The 8,013-nt window shown below is 44.1% G+C and overlaps 1 long non-coding RNA gene across 1 annotated transcript; it reads left to right on the top strand.

The window, feature by feature from the left end:
* The first annotated feature begins 353 nt into the window (after window positions 1–353).
* Window positions 354–2,389, top strand: LOC310699207. Its single transcript, XR_014521998.1, has 3 exons — window positions 354–653; window positions 1,281–1,395; window positions 2,241–2,389. It is a non-coding gene; the product is annotated as an uncharacterized lncRNA (long non-coding RNA).
* Window positions 2,390–8,013: the final 5,624 nt, after the last annotated feature.

Genomic DNA, 8,013 nt, shown 5'->3' on the forward strand with positions numbered 1-8,013 from the left:
TGAGGTGAGTGGGGCTGAGAGACTTCAGAGAAGTGTGACTAGCCCAAGGTCACCCAGCAGCCGCATGTGGAGGAGCGGAGACGCGAACCCAGTTCCCCAGTTTACGAGTCCACCACTCTTAAGCACTACACTATGCTGGGAGTTCTAAGCTGCATACCAGAAAAATTCAAGATGTTATAGTCATATATTTGGGTAGTGAAGACTGTGCTTACTACCAGAGAAGGTGAAGCAAGTTTGGGGAAGTGAGTTGGTTTCACAAGATCTCCACCTCAGCTTTAATTGTGCAACCAGAATTTCCTGGCATGTGGCTGAATCCCATCCCTAAAGAGTGACTGTCTGGAAGCACCCTCTGATACAAGTTGCATCTTGTGGTTGGTGCATTCACATCAAGCTCCAGGGCTTGGAACGATACTGAGTCTTAATTTAATTCCAGAGATATGAATTTGAGTCAACTTGCCCCAGCAGGTTTAGCATTGTGAGCCCTGTTTTGAAATGGAAGAAAATGACTATTTTGGTGGTTGAGATACATCACAGAGGTTCAGAAGACATGGAGTGTGCTTTGAGCTCTGCAACTAATTTGCTGCCTGACTTTGGGAATTTCATCTCAAGCTTCCTGTCTGAGAGGGAACCTTATCAACTTCGATCTCACAAAGGTAACTTGGACTGACAGCTCTAAAGCATGTGTCTTGAGATTATTCTTTGCTGTTTCTCCTGTTTTCATCTATTCCAAAACCCAGAAAACAATAGTAGATAAAATGGGAACTTAACAGGTATGTTTAGGGAAACTCTTACCTTGCTGCAACAAAAACAACCCTTCAGCCTTAGATCTGCAGGTTGGCGTGATCAGAGTTAATGAAGATTATTGATTCAGTCATATTATCCTGAATCAACAATTCTTGCTTACCCAGGCAAGTAATCTCAGGGCATGTAAACCACACATCTTTCTTTACTATCTCAGATCATGGCTTGTTTGCTATGAATTATGAACTCTAACCATATCAGAATGCATGCTATTATTTACACAGTGGTTAGCAACTGGCAGGCCCCAGATTCAACTCTTCCAAGAAGAATTGCCAGCTGGCTCACAAAGAAACCCCTATCCCAGGTTATCTTCAGTCTCTTCAAACAAGAATAGCAGCAGTCGTTGTCACGGGAGCTTTGCACCTGCCTTGGTGCTTCCAGGAAGCTTAATAATTGGGAGTTGGCAGGGGGCAAGATGAGGATTTGAAGAATCGCACAGGTAGCTGCTAGCTAATCCATTTCCTGTTTATTTCTTCCAGGTTATTACAGAATGGGGAAATGCTTGCACAGTTTCCAGGCAACCACTCATAATTCCTTTTATTTTCCTCAACCACTTTGATGATGAAGGGCTTATCTCCACATTAAAGAAAAATAGTATGTTGTCCTCTGCTCCTAAGATTGCATTACTTCAGCAAGCAAGGGTGTGAGTGTGTGAAAAAATGTGTGCGTGCCATGTGTGCAAGGAAACCAAGTTATTCGTTCCAGAGGTCCGTTCTTAAATTGAAACCGTTCTTATCCTGAGGTGCCATTAGCAAAAGCGTGCCTCTGGCGCGAGACTTCCGCTCGCATCCTGGGGCAAAGTTCTCAACCGGGAGCAACCACTTCTGGGTTAGTGGAGCTCATAACCTGAAGCGTGCGTAACCAGAAGCGTTCATAACCAGAGTTACCACTGTATTGCTGGACTATAACTCCCATCGTCCCTGATTACTGGCGGGAGCTATAGTCCAGCTTCATCTGCAGGGCCACCAGTCCCTTGTCCCTATTCAGATTTTTGCATTGGTTTTATTGCTTAATTTTAGCATGAACAGCTCTGAGAGCCATAGCCTGCAGGATTAAAAAAAATGTGTAAAAGCAACAGCCCTTTCACCGAGTTCTGACTACTTTTGTTTGTCTTGTGGCTGATGATAAAAGTCTCTGGGTACCCATGGATAGAAATATGTTCCCACAACCCCCTCTTTCAGACCGCATGGGTCTGTAGGTCTGTGCATATTTGCAAGGCATTTTTAAAAGTGCATAATACATGTCACATGCTCTATCTGGGAAATGGATTTCTATTCCCAGTGGAGAGTATGAATTGTGTAATTTTCATCCTCGCCATCCTGTCCCAGTGCAATCTGTTCAGATCTTCCTTTTGTTTCAGCCAAGGCCCCATGGAACACTTGAGCTGGGTTTGGGCTCTGGGGTCATTGCTAAGCAGTTTCCCCTTTCATCTCTTTCAGCGCTGGCAGATGCATCTTGAAACAAACCTACAAGGTGCAGCTTTACAGCATCCCTTATTCGCCGGCACCTTTGAGACTCCAGTTCATTGAAAGTAATAAAACCACATCATCAAAAATAATACAAAATAATAAAAACCTTTTGAACAGGCTTTGGGCTCTGCTGCACTACTTGGTAACGGATATTCATCTTCCTGGAAATTGTGTTGCTTGATTCAGTGCTGCAGTATGAAAGCACCAGCTGGCTCCCTAGCCTTGTTAACCCACTGAGTGCCAATGCTGCACTCTTTGAACAAATATGACATTTTCTAATTGATGCAAAGTGGAGTGTGTGTGTGCGTGTGTGTGTGTGTGTGTGTGTGCGTGTGTGTGTGTTGTTCAGGCTGAAAGCAAATCACACATATGTTCAGAGGAATCTTCTGCTCCAGCAGGAGTGAGGTAGCACTGTATGTTTACACATACCGTATTTTTTGCACCATAACACTCACTTTTTCCCTCCTAGAAAGTAAGGGAAAATGTCTGTGCGTGTTATGGAGCGAATGCCTGCGGGTGGCGGGGGATCTGCTGCAGTTGTGAGCAGAGGATCCATGGTTCCCCTTCCTTCCCTCCTCCATAGTTACAAAGCATGGATCCACATGGATCCTCAGGATTTTTGCATTGGGCTACTCCAAACTCACTGTCAGATCACATGTCTGTGGTCACAGCACGAACCACAAAAATCATATATCCACTATTTCGTTTAGAATATTTTTTTCTTGTTTTCCTCCTCTAAAAACTACGTGCGTGTTATGGTCTGGTGCGTGTTATAGAGCGAAAAATACGGTATGTAGGATGTGTCACAGATGGCAAAATTAGTTTTGCCAGTGACACTGGTGGCTCTCACAGGGGTCTCCAAAAGCTGCACTTGGGTCTAAGTTTCCTTTTTGTGGTTAGGTTGGATGGTGCACTAATTGCATTTGATGTGATTCAAAGGAGCTCCTGTTTTACCCTTTAGTAGTTTTGGTAATTATGGTGGGTTTGCTCCAGCAGAAAGAAAGCTTTGCTCAAAATGGGCAGGACTTATTCCGTATTGACAATATACTGGTACTCACCAATCAGCATGGACATGGAGAAGAAGCAAAAAATCAAAGGTGCCATGAAGTGGCAAGAAAAGTATAAGCAAAGCTAATTTCACTCATCTACAAGGGATGCAGTTTACTGTCATTGCTGTTCTGCTAATAAACTTCGAACACTCTGTAGCCAAATGGGCAAATACTCCTCCCCTACCCCCAAAATCAGAGGGAGATATTCACTGGGACCATTGTATGAGTGAGGGATTGTAAAATACTCCCTCCCTCCCTTGCTGCAATCCTGATCATGATCCTTCACCCCACTCCACTACAATTTGGAGGTGGGGGGGGGGGACAAAACTATTTAGAAATGGAAGGGTTAAAGTGATAGAGTCAGCCCCTAAAGAGGAAAGAGAGAATACAGGAAAAGGAAATGTGCGGAGCAATCTATACATGCCAGAACAACAGTTTGATAGGCCATTTATACCTAGGGAAATTGCACAGCTATTTAATTCAATTTTTTTTAAAAAAAAAAATCTGAGTTAGAGTAAGAAGGATGCTGAACAAGAAAAACATGAGAGGAGCTCTTTGTTCGTGATGGCATGCTGATGCCCTGTAAAGAGTAACCGAATACAGTCTGGTTACTGCATAGTAACTCTCTCCATAGTAACTTATCTTTGCATTAGCAACCATTCAAGGTACAAAAGCTCTTAGTCCAGACAATGTGAATTTGGGTCACCTGCGTAACAACTCTACAGCAACTAACCATTTTTCTCTTCTGCAGCTTTGCAACTGGCACTTCAAACCTTAGAGCCATTTTGCCCATTGTCTGCCATGTGTAAAAAATTTGTCTGTATGTAGCTCAATATTTGTTGGTTCTTACTACTTCCCCCAGTTAAGCAAGCATGTATTGGCTTTACTAAACTAGCACTGACATGGTACAAGAACCACTGTGACGCTGTATCCATATTAAAGATTTCCAAAGTTACAAATCTGTGGATTCGCATGTAACATTTGTGTTTATATGCACATGTAAATGGAAAACCAGCAAGTTTTGAATGATCCATTAACAGATCATTAAAAAATACAAAAATATGGCAAATACGAATAGAATAATATGAGAAGGAAAATAGGCATGTGCCTTTAAATACCACTGAAACCTAATGAATTGGAGTCTGGAGTGCCAGATTCTCAATGGCTGGTTATTTCATTGATGCCCCCTTAACATATGCCAAAGACAAGGCACAACTAGATTAACCTTTGTGCTAATGGTTTTAGAAATAGGGGCAATAACAGATTCTGTGTCAAATCCTGCAAATTCATTGCAGGCTGAATGAATAATGCAAATGTTGTTTCATCTAATAAATGAATCACATTTGATGGATTAGACACAAACTCCAATCAGCATCAGCAGAAGCAGTAACTGATTATGTGAGAGAGTGCGCCCTGTGTTTACTAAGGCATCCCCAGATGACTGTTAGCGGAACAGGAAAAGGGGAAAAGGCAGTGGAAATGGGGAAGGGGTTTGTGGGGAATTAAAAAGAGCCTTGAGGTTTGGGGAAAAGTCAACCAGTCTAGTTCTGCCTCTTCACAAATGAGTGTGCCCTTTACAACTAAGTAAATGGGGCTTGAACCAATATTATACAAGGCAGAAAAACTGGAAAAGCCATTTGTTAAAATGGCTCTCTATTGAGTTGCAGCATTTTTGCACTTCGGCAACACAAACATTGCTGAGAAAGGGCAGCATTTACCCAGGCTCGATTCATTAGAAGTCGAGATCACCAAAGACTTGTAGCATCTTTTAAAAATTTGTTAGAGTGTGTGAAAAATGGAAGGATGCTTCTCACCTGTGTGCGTGTAACAGACCACCTCACTGTAAGTGTGGTTATATCTCTATCACAGACATTGGTTTTGTACCAGTTCAACTCAAAACTGCAAATTGTAATTTGTAAAAATTACATGTTAAAGATCTCTGCACCCCTTCACAGAACTACAGTTCCAAGCAGAAGAAATAACTCTCTAAACCAGTTTGTATCTATGGTGTATAAACACCCTTACATCGCTTATGTGTCTGAAGATTTACAAGTCACTGGGCAAGAATTTTCTGGACACCCTTAAGCTGGTGTGTCTGTGATTCTACATGAGTTCACCTTCACGTCATTCACACATGACATTCTGTGCCCTGAACAAGGCAAGCCAGTGCCCATTGTCAATGCACACTCTTCACTGGAGGAAGCAGCAACAGCACTGCAGACCAGTACATGTTTGCTTGCATCGAGGCGTTAAAGCATAAGAGTTTTCTGTAGAAACAGCTCATAAGCTACTGGAGCATTCATTGAGAAGGCAGCATCTCTTTATAAGCTCTACATCAAAAGCAGTACAAAACAACTCTAAACCTCCAGGCTACTGTGGGATTATACAGTCATGAAATACTTTATCCTGCCTTAAAAGCTGTCTTTGACTTTCCGCCTTGGGCGGTTTTTAGAAAAAGGCCCCTGCTCCCAGCTGCACAGCGGCAAAAGCTGAGCTTGCAAGATGTATTTGTGAAGGAGAAATGCAGACGCCCCAAATTTTATCCAGCCCAGAGATCCAGGGCAGATAAACTAACATTAAAATATCTCTTCCCGCTCCCACAAGTTGCCTGATAAGTCATGGGCTATTGCTGGAACACCTACTGCTTAGTGACTAGAGGAGAAAGCTAGCTCAGAGCAGGAGAACATTTACTGGGAAGCTCTGATTGTGCCAAGAGCCGCAATATGCTTTTATCACATTAGAGAACCGGTAAGCTATGCTGTGATTTGGATGCACTGCCTTGACATGGAGATGCAGGAACAGTGTTGGCTGGGACATCGCATTGCTCCCTGCAACAGACCAAATTGATATTGTCAGAATTGGCTGAAAGAAATGGTGCTATGAAGAAAAGAGAAAAGGCTATGCAGAAAGGAATAGGCTTGCTTTTCAACAGCTGGGATCAACGGAGACAGGGAACTAATTTAGGTTTCACTCCAGTGGTGTCATCACAAGTACATAGGATTTCCTTTCTACCATGTAAGGTAATGGTTGCCATTCACTCCTATGGAGGAAAATTAAGTACTGCATTTGCAGAAAGGGCAAATTCTGCTCTAGCCCAATCAGAATTGCCCTCTTGGGTGGAGGTGCTCTACAGACAAACATTGGTACCCACAGAGATCTTCCTGTGATGTGCTTCAAACATGCCAAAGGCCATGGTCTCCAAAGGTCATTGATGATTGGGGTTTGGGTCCAAGCGGCCCTGTGATCTACACTCACATATTCTTTCAGTGTGTGGTGTGAGAGGCCCTTATTTGCTTCTGAACCTAGGTAAAGGTAAAGGGACCCCTGACCATTAGGTCCAGTCGTGACCGACTCTGGGGTTGCGGCACTCATCTCGCTTTATTAGCCGAGGGAGCCGGCGTACAGCTTCCGGGTCATGTGACCAGCATGACTAAGCTGCTTCTGGCGAACCAGAGCAGCACACGAAAACGCCATTTACCTTCCCACCGGAGCGGTACCTATTTATCTACTTGCACTTTGATGTGCTTTTGAACTGCTAGGTTGGCAGGAGCAGGGACCGAGCAACGGGAGCTCACCCAGTCTTGGGGATTCGAACCACCGACCTTCTGATCAGCAAGCCCTAGGCTCTGTGGTTTAACCCACAACACCACCCGCGTCCACTTCTGAGCCTAGGGCAATGCAATGCAGATGAAGAGATGGGCTGGAGCAAGCTGGATTCTGATGGGCTCAGCAAAGACAAAGAACAAGTTCAGCCCCTATATCTTTAGCCAGGGGTGGGGAACTTCCAGCCCACAGGCCAAATCAGGTCTGCCAATCCAGCCTGCATCACCCAGCTTTCTGGTTGCATCACCCCTGATGTCACTGACTTGACACCAGCTGTGGGACATCTGCAGTTGCCAAGGAGTAAATGGCAGTGCACAGCTTAGGGTGTGATGCTAATTATTCCTTTGCAACAGGTCTTTGATTGGATATTGTTCCAATCCAGCAATGAATGCAAGCCCTGCTGCTTTCTAGCAGGCTCAGATCCACCTGATGTTATATGGTATCAGGCAATTGACAGGTAGATGGACCTGCAGAAGGATGGCTAATTTTTGATCTGGCCATGCCAGACAAAAGTGGTTCCCAGCTCCTGCTCTACGGTGTTCACAAGCATCCTATAAAGTCTGCGAGCACACTCATTTACTTTCCCCCATATAAAAATTGTGGTTGCCATTCATTCCTTTTCCCATAGGGGGGGGGGGGAGAGCATTGGGTCTGTTTGTCCATCTAGTTTAGTACTGTCTACTCTGATTGGCCACAACCCTCCGGGGTCTCAGACAGAGGTCTTTCACATCACCTGAGAGGCCTTTTTGATTCGTCTGCTGCCATTTTAACTGGATTGAACCTATGAGTACTCTTGTCATTGAGCTATGCTCCCACTGCAATCAGAGACACTGTAACAGAGAACAAAACCTGCTTCTAATACAGTGGTACCTCGGGTTACATACGCTTCAGGTGACATACGCTTCAGGTTACATACTCTGCTAACCCAGAAATAGTGCTTCAGGTTAAGAACTTTGCTTCAGGATAAGAACAGAAATCGGGCTCCAGCAGCGCGGCAGCAGCAGGAGGCCCCATTAGCTAAAGTGGTGCTTCAGGTTAAGAACAGTTTTAGGTTAAGAACGGACCTCCGGAACGAATTAAGTACTTAACCT

This window comes from Podarcis liolepis (assembly GCF_965112155.1).
Source record: "Podarcis liolepis genome assembly, chromosome: 2".
NCBI lineage: Eukaryota > Metazoa > Chordata > Lepidosauria > Squamata > Lacertidae > Podarcis > Podarcis liolepis.